Source organism: Crocodylus porosus, unplaced genomic scaffold (assembly GCF_001723895.1).
Source record: "Crocodylus porosus isolate Cpor-Errol unplaced genomic scaffold, CroPor_comp1, whole genome shotgun sequence".
Lineage (NCBI taxonomy): Eukaryota > Metazoa > Chordata > Crocodylia > Crocodylidae > Crocodylus > Crocodylus porosus.
Genome location: NW_017728948.1, coordinates 66,505,231 through 66,516,882, shown reverse-complemented (window position 1 = coordinate 66,516,882; position 11,652 = coordinate 66,505,231). Strand labels below are relative to the sequence as shown.

The window sequence follows — 11,652 nt, the reverse complement described above, 5'->3', positions numbered from 1 at the left end:
CGGGCGCCGCTCGCCCCGGGCCCGGGGCTGAGCCGGCCCGGGCAGCACGTGGGGTGCGGGGCCCCTGCGGCCGGCCCGGGCGGTCTCGGGCTGCATGGACTCACCCCCGTGGCCCAGTAGTGTGGCGGGCCCCGGGGAGCGCTGGTCCCCTCTTTTCACCTGGGCTTGGCCCACAGAAATGTGGCAGAACAGGCTTGAGGAGACCTGGGCAAGAGCAGGACTAGCGGCCTCCTTTCATTTTGGGCACCACGTGTGCGCCCTCCTGGGGTCTCCCAGGATGTTGTGGCACCCGGTGCTGGAGGCGGTGGTGTCTGCTGCACCCCTGCAGTGCTGACTGACTCCCAAGTTTTGCAGCCTGACATGCCCTGGCTGGGTGTCTTGGGAGACAAGGACAGCAGGAAGCCCTTGCAGAGGGAGGGAGTGGTTTTTATTTTTGACAGGGCTGGATATGGAGCCCTTGAGGCAGGGGGCTGTTGCTTACCAGAACTGGAGCCCCTCTGAGTTAGTCTGTAAGGTGTGTGTCCCCCCTACCCCCAGTGCTTGGAGGTTTCACTGAGGAAGTCACTCTTAATTCGTGCCATGCAGATGCTCCCAGTACCTGGGGCTGTGAATTTTTTTTTTCCCCCACTGAGATGCCACAGCACCCTGGGGTCCTTTGAGAGCCTTTCAAGGGTGCTGTGTAATGCCAAGCAACGGTAGCACTTTGAGGTGTGGTAACATCTCCATTCAATTCACAAGATAAGCGCAGAGATTTTATATAGGAATGCATAGTGTTTAAAAACATCCTGACCTGCCATGTCTTTCAGAGTTCTTTTCAACTGAAGAATTCTTCTATTATTTTTCTGTAGTCAAAAAAAAAAAAAGAAGGAAAAAAACAGGTGAAAATTAAGAGCTGACATCTTCCAAGGAGTGCCTCAAGTCTAAAAAAAAGTTGAGAACCGCTTGTCTGTGGGATGTTTCTGCGCCTCTTACAGGTCTGCAGTGTTCCACCTTCATGCAGACAGGCTAACTGTAATGTAATATACAGTATTCTTCGTGTCTCAGCTTTATAGTCCTCTCTTAATATATTGCTGATGATTGAAAGTGGCACACAGATTAAATTGCTTTAAATGCCTTTCTGTCTCTGGGATGCACAAAGTAGACTTTTGCTTTGAAAATACAACTCATCTGTTTTGTTAGTTGTACTTATCAAATTGGAATAATGTTGGCTCTCTTTTTTTTAAAAATCTCCTAATATAAAATATCCAGATATTTTACTGAATTAACTAAAGTTTGAGTGTTTCTTGCATATAGGCCAGTAGAGAGCATTTAAAGCAATGGCCCTTAATCTGGCTTTCAGATGCAGCATTGCTTGTGGCCATGGGCATACTGGCTTAAAGGGGAGCAAAATTTGATGCATGTTACTTAGTATTGTTGATTGTGACCCATCAAAGTTTGGGGACCACTGATTTTAAACAGTATCTGTAGGCCTTGGGTATACTGTCTTACTACCAGAATTGAAATATGCTTAGCTCTGGTTTAGAAACCTCCCTATTCTGGTTTGAAAAATGTAAAGTGCACAATAAAATACACTGTCTAATTGCAGACGCCCTCTGTTTGTTGAATGCCCATTTAAGCAAGTGAGGAGATGCTTATTTGATACATAATTAACTGTTGGAATTAAATGTTGAAAGAATATTTCAGTATACATTCAGCAGATTGGGGAAAACAAGTAAACATGAGGACAGCAAAAACAGTCTGTTACATGAGATTCATGTGCCTTACATATGTTCCTGAACATAAACCAACCATTAGCTGCTTGGGGTTAGGGAGAAACTTCCCATGTGTGCAGGTTATTTTATAAGTATCCACTATATATGTCTTTGGGGAAATTCAGGTAATACCTGCAAGGTTTCTTTTCTCTTTTAGATCTTCAGACTAGGGTATGAGGATTCTTATCTATTATACTTGGAAATCTTGTATTGGATTACTGGTGTCTGGTTGTAAGTTGCAAGAAAGTTATTCAAAATGGTTATTCAACAGAGTGGCTTACTAGATAGAGCACTGGGCTGGGAGACTTCTTTTCTGTTTTCAGCTTTGTCACTGGGAAACCTGCTTATTCTTTCTGTACCTCAACTTTATGATGTGTAAAACAGGGATAGTGGTAACTACTTCATTTGTAAGATGCTTTGAGGTCTATGAATAAAATGCTTCATAGGAAAGCTAGCTTATATTAAAAATCAGAAGACCGCAAGATTTACCAAAACTTGCAGCAGGTTTTTTGTTGACAGTATTGCAAATATCTTTCTTACCCTTTTCACTGAACGTCTGCAAACATCTACATTATGAAATGCTAACTTTGTTCGTTTCTGAAACTGCTTCAAAGTTGTCACCTCTTTGAGATAAATGAAAAGAACTTCACACTGTTGTTTCATTTCTGTCTGCAGACCCAGGTGACAAAACTCTAGTGATTTACCTTTTGAATGTTACCTTCCTGCCTTTAGTCATCTTTATATGGAGGTAACATTCAAAAGGTAGATCACTAGAGCTTTGTCATTTGATGTCTGCAGACAGAAATGAAACTATGTGAAGTTTCCCCCATTCATCTCAATCACACTGAACAAGTTACTGAAAAGTAGGTGAGGGTAAGGCTTTATTTACTGCGTGCCAGGTGCTGCCTGAGTGTGTGCTTCTCATTGAAATAGGGGTAAGCTTCAGAGAGCAAAAGCATAGAGTGGCTGATGTATGGTAAAGCCTCACCCTCCCCTTTGTGGTAACTTTGTGTGTCTGTGCCCCTAGATTTAAAAGATAACACATTAAAGAGAAATACTGAATGTATACATTTCATTACTCACAATCCTGGATGTTAGTATGTATACCCTTGGCATTCCATGTTTTTTGATACAGGAACCTACATATGATTTTATGAAATTGTAAGTTATTTCAGCAAGTGCATAAAATATAAACAACACAAATAATTTAAGCAAGAAGCTAAGATTGTGCACCATTTAGGCTGAAAAACTAAATGGAGAGTAATAAGGGAATAAAATTTCATTTGTTGTAGGGTTTTCTGTAGGTGCCCATAGTTGTAGTATTAAATTGCAGTTTCTGATTAAATGATATCTGGAGAACCAAGTCTCATGTGGACGTCTGTCACCTTTATTCCTCCTTTTTTTAATAAAGGGTGCTTCTTGTAATTTTTTTCCCTTCCTCCATTCTCAAACAGAAGACAGCTCAGTGGTGTGCCCTTAAAAATGGCTACTGTGAAAGTAATTTGACCTTTAAACTTTCATTCCATGGTCTTAAGCTTGGCAACCAAAATGTTTTAGTTTCTTGGTCTTATGTACTTTGAGCTGGGCATGTCTAACATGAGTACAGTTGGCTGTGAGAAGCATGGAGATGTGACTAATGTAACTCGTCCAGTCCCATCCATGGCTTTGAAGATTAGAATCGGGGTCTGGAACTGGCAAGGAAATACAGTAAGAGTTGATTGGGGTTGGAGTACAGAAATGTGTACTCAAAAGTCTGCATCTTGCTGTATCTTAGTAGGCAGGTAGAAGTGATGTAGAAGTTCAGCAGCTAACCTTGAGCATGCTGTTTCAGCACTCAGGATGAATTCAGGCATCTGAAACCTTCTCTCCTATATGGATACACACACGCATGTGCACACTGCATATAAAATATCTACTATATGGAACAGTGTATATGACTTGCCTTATAATTCAGTTTATATAATCCTGTGAACAGCTGTATAGTATGTATTTAGGAAATATGAGAAGATAAAGGTAGAACTCTACTTCTTGCCCTCATTCTGGATTGTCTCTAAGTTAAATAATACTAAAAAATATACAGGAACAAAGAGGAGGCCCATTTCATCCTTTTCCCTCCTCCTCTTCCCTCTTCCCCCATATTCTGTATATTTTATCAAAGTGCCAGTTTCCTTAGAACATAAGCACTGGACTGCATTTGGATTTATCCTTTTTTGCTGTTCTGTAATCAGGTGCTGGTTCTGTACTAGTTCTCCCCTTTAAATGCATGGAGCCCTTCTGTTAGAAATGAAAAATGATATATGTACTTGATTCTGGACAGTGAGATCCATTTGCAAGCCCAGTCCAGCTTTAGATTGTAAGCTTCTTGAGACAAGAGACCTGCCTTTCTTTACTATGCAGAAAGCACCATAAGTATCAGTGGCACTGAATAAATGACAGTTTATTGTTGAAGCAAAAAAGGTGTTGCAGTCATTTCTCTTTGTAAGAGAAACAAATTCTTTAAAGAGAATATCCAGTTGCTGTTTGATACCCAAGCGGCTGTGAAAATTTGAAAGATTGCACTTGTCTTTCCTCACTATGAAATCTTTGAATTATTTAATACTAAGAATCACCTGCCTAGTAGGAGTGTGCAAAATGGGCCCTATTTGATTCAGATTCAGCCCAGATCAGGGACAGTGATTCGATTCCTTGATTCGGATCACTGTTCCTGATTCTATTCAGCCGCATCTGAATCTGAAGATTCAATGCTGATTTGGAGAATCAGCAGTTCAGACATAGACACAGCTTTAAATGTTTTTTCTATGTACCTTGAGGTACCAGCGCAGCTCTTGAAGGCTGCGATGCTAGGGTGGATGAAGTGTCCCAGAGGAGTGCGGGTGGGGGGCCCCTGCGTGCTCAGTGGTGAACCTGGAAGTGGACCGGAAGTACTTCTGGTCCACTCCTGGATCCACCAGGGAGCACACTTGGGGGCCCCCTCCATGCCCCCCCAGCTTGGCAGTCAGCTGTGGGGGGGACCCCAGGTGCCCCCCCAGATACAGGAAGCACCAGTTGCCAAGCCAGGTGGGGTGGGGAAGGGCGCATATTCTCTGGTGGACTTGGAAGTGGGCTGGAAGTGCTTCTGGTCCACTTCTGGGTCTGCTGCTGAGCGCACTGGGGAGCCCCCTATGCTTCTGTGGGACTCTCCATGTGCCCCGGCATTGCAGCATTCACAAGCCGCCTGGTACCTTGAGGTATGTAGAAGAAACATTTAAAGCTGTGTCTATGTCCGAATCTTTCCAAATCTCTCCAAATTAGTTTGGAGGGTTCTGATTCGATTTGGCTTTGGAGATTCAGCCACTGAAAGGGGCTGAATCTCTGCTGAATTGAATCAGTGACCAAAGCTTTGCACAGCCCTGTTGCCTACCTCAGTGAACCCACGTGGGGAGTTACAGAGTTAAACACAATCTCTCCCTTTGAGTTTGAGCTAAGGGCCAGACCTGAAAGGATACATACATAGGCTGTTCTGTGTTAGAGCTGGATCAGGCCCGGAAATGAATAAAACAAACTAAGAATAGTGATCAGATGTCTTCTCATGTGCGTCCATTTTGATCTTATTAACAGCTGGGTAGCACATACTTAGGAAAAATAAAAGGGTAATTGTAGAACTCCACTTCTTGCCCTCACTTGGGTACTTTTTGTAGGATCTGATCCTACAAATCCCCAGTTCTGAGAAGAGTGTAGCTGAAATTTCCCTGCCAACTGATGTAGTCCTTCATACCAGTTTACCATTCACAAAAGAGCGGTTCCATCTTTCCATACGTTTGCAAGGAACTGAGCACAGTGTGCCTCCAGTCCCATGTACTAAAATTATGATCTTTTCTTAACAACTGAATTATATCTTAAAACTAAAAGTTTTGAAACCTTATAATCTTTATGAGACTTCTTTATGTACAAATATGAATTTTTAAGACTAAGCTTTGGTTTGGAGGTGTTTTTAAATGTTTGGTTTCCTGATTGCATAATACAAGGTGGAAAAAAATTAACCCCCCACAACTAGACAAAAACTCCATAACTTTTAGATGAGTCCAAGAGAACGACCACTTGTTAATATTATCAGCTTTAAAAATGGGGTTGCTAACTGTCGTGCAGTAAAGCTGCATAGTAGCATTAAATAGACACTTTCTTTCTCTTGTCATTGCAACTTCCCACCTTAAGGTATGAATTAATTCTAAAAGTTATGCGGTCACATATATGCCAGACAAATCTTAGTCATGCTGCCTTTCAGATTTGAATAGGCACAAATGTGCTGCTTATATTATTGATCTCTGAGTAATTTACATTGTACTTGCCTTGGTCTTCCCCCCTGGTCTGGGATGTCTGAGGTCTCCAATTAAAGAGTCGCATAACCCCTGATAGAAGTGTTTGCCAAGTCTTCCAGTAGGACTCTGGTGCCAAGTAACTTCTCCCTGAGGAGTTAGGTTGTTTCTATAGATTTAGTAGTGGTTTGTGCTGGTGATTTGTAGGATCAAAGTTTAAACATGTTAATTTGCCAGTAGTCTCATTTGCTGGGATAACAAATTCTGTTTTGTTTTGCACCATGAGAAAATCTCTCAGTTCTTCACTTGTAAAATGGAGCAAAAAGTGTTTCCCTACCTCACTGGGGTGTTGTAAGGATAAATAGCAGGAGACTGCAATGTTTTCAGGTAATGAAGTAAGGGGGACCATACAAATATGATACAAGCATTTAGTAGCCACTGCTTATAGAGTTGGTCAGTGGCCACATAGAACTCATTTTACAGCTTTTCCAGTGAAGCAGCAATAAAAAGTTTGTAATGGAGTGTTCAATAGGAGTCATTGTTTTTACTGTCCCTTGTACTATCCATGTGCTAGAAAATGCTTTCAGTTGTGAAGCAGATTCTGCTGCAATACATTGCAATGTCAGCATTCCACTCAGCAGATGTTGGGCTGGCTCCCTAAGGTAGAATCCACTTGGATTGATTCATGGAAACGGTTTTCCTGTGAGGAAAATTACCTTACAGTTTTAAAATGGATTTTATCATTGGTTACCTTTTTGGGTTCAAGTGAAATTAAATGCATTGCTCCTAAGAAGTATTAAGTTGAACCATGTTTAAATATGGAATTGCTGTTAGGGATGCACTGATAAAGATTTTCTTGGCTGATACTGATAGCCAATGATCAACTATATCAGCTGATGCTGATCTGATAACTGATGTTCAGCAATAGTGCAAGGCATTTGAAACTACTGACGCAAACTTTTGTGTGTGTGTGCTTATTTTGCATTTATAAACACCACCCCCCCTGCCTTGCCTGTCTTCCATGAGGAAGGCAGTGATTTATTCCTGTGCACATCTCACCCGTGCCCATGGCTCATACCTGCAGCACTGCTCCTTGCACGGCCCGTGCTGCCAGCCTGGGCAGTGTGGACCCTAGTCCAGACAGCAGGCATGTTTGAAGCCCCAGATCACCAGCCTCAGTGCTGGTGGGCCCTGCATAACTGAGCTTCCATGGCCACTGGGGAGAAGCTGCTTTTGCAAAAGTGTCTGGTGCCTGGTGAAGCGGAATGTCCCTCATGCAGCGTCTCACCTTGCCCACTTGCAGCCCTAGGGCTCAGGCCCCTGCTGCACATGTGATGTTGCCATGGCAGTGGCAATAGCAGCAGATGCCAGTAATAGTCCTGCAGTTGCTGAGTGCGGCGCCCTGTGACTGCTCCCCGGCACCTCCTTCCCCTTCTGCTGCTTACCCGGGCCTGTAGTTTGCTGTGGGCTGTGACCAGCGGTGGGGTGTAGGGACAGGACTGCGCTTGCCAGGGTGCTCTGGGCACATGCTCGTAATTATTGGCTACAGCGATTGTGTTTAAAAAAAAATAAAAAAGCCTATAGCTGCTAATGTTGTTTTTGCTTTTATTGGTGCTGATCCGATAGCCAGCTGATATATTGGTGCACCCCTAATTGCTGTAGTGGTTTCTAGGTATTTTGAAGCAAAAAATGTTATGTTAATTTTTAAGGGAGTCCATCAGCTTAAAATTTCTTCCCCCCCCCCCCCGTTGCTGTTATGGTTATAAAAGATTATTGTGACCAAGAGTTATTTGACTGTTTTGGTTTGTTTTTTCTATTTAATGTTAAAATGCATCCTATATTTTTCCTAGGTCTTCTCTACTTACCCAACTGAATGTGCATCTGTTTATACCATGACGACAACTATGAATCATTAAATGCAGTTTAAAAAGAACTGGAAAGTTAAAGGAGGTGTCTCAGTAAAAGACTGGAGCACTTTGATCAGACTGGTTAATCCAGAAAAGTTAACAGGGCCAGGTGGAGGGAAGGAACAGCTTCTTTCTCTGCATTGGTGAAGAATTGATGAGCAGTGGGCTCACTGTTTTGTAGGGAACGTGGGTTGTTTATTAGGTAAGGCCGTAGAAATAGAGGCATTTGTGGTGCCTAACAGCAAAGGGAAGCCAAGACTGCAGGATCATAATTTGCACACTGGAAAGGATTAGGACAGAAAGAGCACAAGCTGTTTGTAAGGTAATTTTAGTCTGTGGGACTTAAGTTCTAGTGCAGTAGTTTTCAAACTTTTTTTTGTTTGTGGACCCCTACAAATTTTTGAATGGAGATGGAGACCCCTTTGAATTGTAAGTTTGGTTATTCATGTACTTTTGATTGATCAAAGTCATCATTCTTGGACCCCTTAGACATAGTCTGTGGACCTCCAGGGGTCTGCAGACCACAGGTTGAAAACCACTGTTCTAGCGCATTCGCCAACAACTTTTGGAACTGCCAGCTAGAATAACATGGCTTGGGTCCAAGTGTGGGGGCTGGTGTTCAGACCCAGCAACTCTCTCCACAGCTTTTCTTTGCTGTTGCTTCTGCCCACCCAGTAGGTATAGAATGGCACAGCCTCCAGTTGCTCTGCCCCGGTGCAGACAAAGCTTCCAGGCTCTGTTGGTCTGCTTACGGTGGCTCTGTGAGATGAATATTGCTGACCTGTTCCAGAGCAAGGGCTCATTTCTTCCCTTTTCTTATTCCCTTTCCATCCTAAGAAGCAGTTTCTAGCCTTGCAGATCCCAGTACAGATTTCCTTCGCTTTATGCTGTACATACGTTCCTGAAAAATGGCACATAACTGGAATTTGCATAAAGGGAACCCACTTTACACAGGGTGGTGGTGAATATTTAGTTGGTGTGAAGAGAGGGTGGTAAAGGCTTCACTGATGGGCCGGGAAGAGGGATAGGAGATAAACTAGTGGGATGCTTATAAATCATAATGGGGATGGCAACTACAGAAACAGGTGTCACAGACAACGAGCAAGGAGTACGGATCCACACAGGAGACTATATTTTGGTGTGTGTCACTCCCACAATACACTGCACAGAGCAGCTGACTCTGGGCTTCCATCACACCGATTGCATAAGAATGAATTTACCTTGCATATACAATAAAAAGTCTGTTAATTGGCATCTTACAAGCTGGCGTGCTCAATTAACTGGCATGCCAGTTTGTAAGATAAAGTGAAACCGGAAGTGCCTACTGTGGCACTTCCGGTTTCTCCGAGCCCCCATGGCCTGGGGCAAAGCAGCCAGCACTGCCGAGCCCCCGTGGGGTGCCTGTCTCCCTGTCCCGTGAGGCAGCAATGCCACGGGAGGGGCAGAGGCATGCCCTAGATGCGGCGGGAGAAGCGGTGGCCCAGGCCACTCAATTAATCGGCATATTTTGTTACCCGGCATCCCCCATTCCCGGGGGGATCAGATAACAGAGCTTTTAATATAACAAATTTTTGTATAAAAAGGGTCATTGTGTAAGAGTGAATTAGCACATACAGAACCCACATAAAGCAAGGGAAACCTATGTATCTGGCCAGAGTCTGGCCTAATCTTTAATTCTTTGTTCTAAAAAAAAAAAAGAGAGAGTATTGACGTGACAGAAACATAACTAGCCATTATTGGCTGCAGGAGACATGACTTTTGTCTTTGCACTTCATAATGGTTGAGTTGTACGTAACTTTTGCCACAACTGTTAATCTTGTGTAGTTTTGTTCCTGCCTTGTAAACATAATTCTGAGAGGAGAGCATGTTGAAGGATCAAGCCAAGTTGTAACCATGAAACTTTCATTTGCTTGCTCGAAAATAAATTGTATTGTCTGTTCAATTTAAAATATAAAAATGGATATGAGGGGGAAAAATGGTGTTTTGCCTTAAAGGTGATGCATATCTAGGATTACATTATTGCAATTGATTGGGGCATAAAGCTTGTACAACGGGCATATTGTTTAGCTTTATTATAGTAGATGGGTTTGGTGCATTTATACATGGACTTGAATCAGTCACTGGATATGTCCAGTTGTTTAAGTTAATGAAGATTCAGCAGTAGCATTAGACTCTCCTTATAAAGGAAAATGGTTTGCTATTTGCTTTTTTTTTTTTTTTTCTTCCTTCCTCAGAAATTTCAGCTGTTGCTATAAATTAGTGAACTTATCCCCCTCCAGAGAATCACTGTTCAATTTATTGGGACATTTTGGTTATATTTAGTCTCTTGTCTATGAGAACAAGAAGTTTCTTCATTAGCACTTTAAATTAGTGTTACCCAATCAATGCTGGTTTGTGGGCAGCAGTGCTGAGCAAGTAATGCTACAGACAACGTCATGCTTCATTGTCTCTGCCAACTTCAGTTTTAACTTTCTAATTGCCTGTGGCCATAGGTGGTGTTGGAGGGGTCCCATGGGCAATGTCACCTGAGCCATGGATTAGTGACCACTGCCTTAAGGGTTCCTCTTCAACACCTTGTTGAGCCATGTTACTATTTCCCTCACTCTGTTTTTTTCTTCTTAATGTATTGTTTGTCCCCAAGTCTCCTACTCCTTACTCTGGTCTCATCCATTTTCTTTTCTTTCTAACAATTGCTGGATGCTCCCTGACTCAATACTGATTCGTTGTCATGCTTATTTCTTCCTGTGAACTTGTCCATTCACCATTCTTATATTTTCCTCCCTCTGTTCTTTCCATGTGCAGACTTCTCCCATGCACAGCGTCTACTTGTTGTTCAAGCTCGCTATCTTTCCATTCATTTTTTTTCCATTTCCTATTTACATTCTGTCTCATACTTGCACATGAGCATTTAGTTTACATACACATATTCATGCCCGTTAAACCAGTAACTGTCTGTATAGAGAGGTGTTCCCAGAACAGGCAGGTCAGACAGAGCAGGTAGAGGAAATGACTTAACCTTCTGCTTTTCAGGCCATAGGACTATGGGGCAGTATATGTTCTCAGACATAGTTTCCTTACACTTTTATATTAGGGATGTAAATAGTTAAAAAACAATAATATGTATACCTTTACTGCTTACTGTTTACTGTTTAGTAACCTCTGGCAGGGACAGCCCTGGCCCTCTTATATCTTAATTGTGCTTCTGGTGCTGTGTGGGCCCCAGGCTACTGGTGGGGTGTCATGGGTGGGAAATGGCGGGTGCAGCTGAGCCACCATGGGGCACTGCCTAGCTGCCGAGCCATGGCTTTCCCTTACCCCCGCAGGCTGGGGCTGGGGCTGTGGACCTCTCCTGTGCCTAGATTGTGCTACTTTGGGGAGGGATATTCCTGAGGCATGATGGCACAGCAGGGATCCTGGGGGCAGCATTAGGGCTGCAACAGCAGTCTTCCAGGCTAGAGCTGCTGTACTGCCACCCCTCAAGAATCCCCTAAGGCTGTGCTCACTGTGCGAGGGGCTGGCAGTGATCCTTTTGATCCAGCACTGCCTGCTCCAGTTGCCACAAAGCTGCCTTGGGCCAAGACAGCTGCATGCTTAACCCCCTTCAGGGCTGGGCCAGGCCCCGCGTGGTCCCAGTGCCATGAACAAGAGGGGGAAGGACACAGTGTGCCTGGTGGAGTCCACCCTGCTTGGACTGGACCCTGT

At 43.4% G+C, this 11,652-nt stretch overlaps 1 long non-coding RNA gene across 1 annotated transcript in view; it reads left to right on the top strand.

The window, feature by feature from the left end:
* Positions 1-4,818, top strand: part of LOC109321924 — a 24,004-nt gene extending 19,186 nt beyond the window's left edge. The window contains exon 3 of the long non-coding RNA XR_002104223.1: positions 4,805-4,818. This is a non-coding gene — a long non-coding RNA (uncharacterized LOC109321924). The remainder of the gene's footprint in view (positions 1-4,804) is intronic.
* The last annotated feature ends 6,834 nt before the right edge of the window (positions 4,819-11,652 follow it).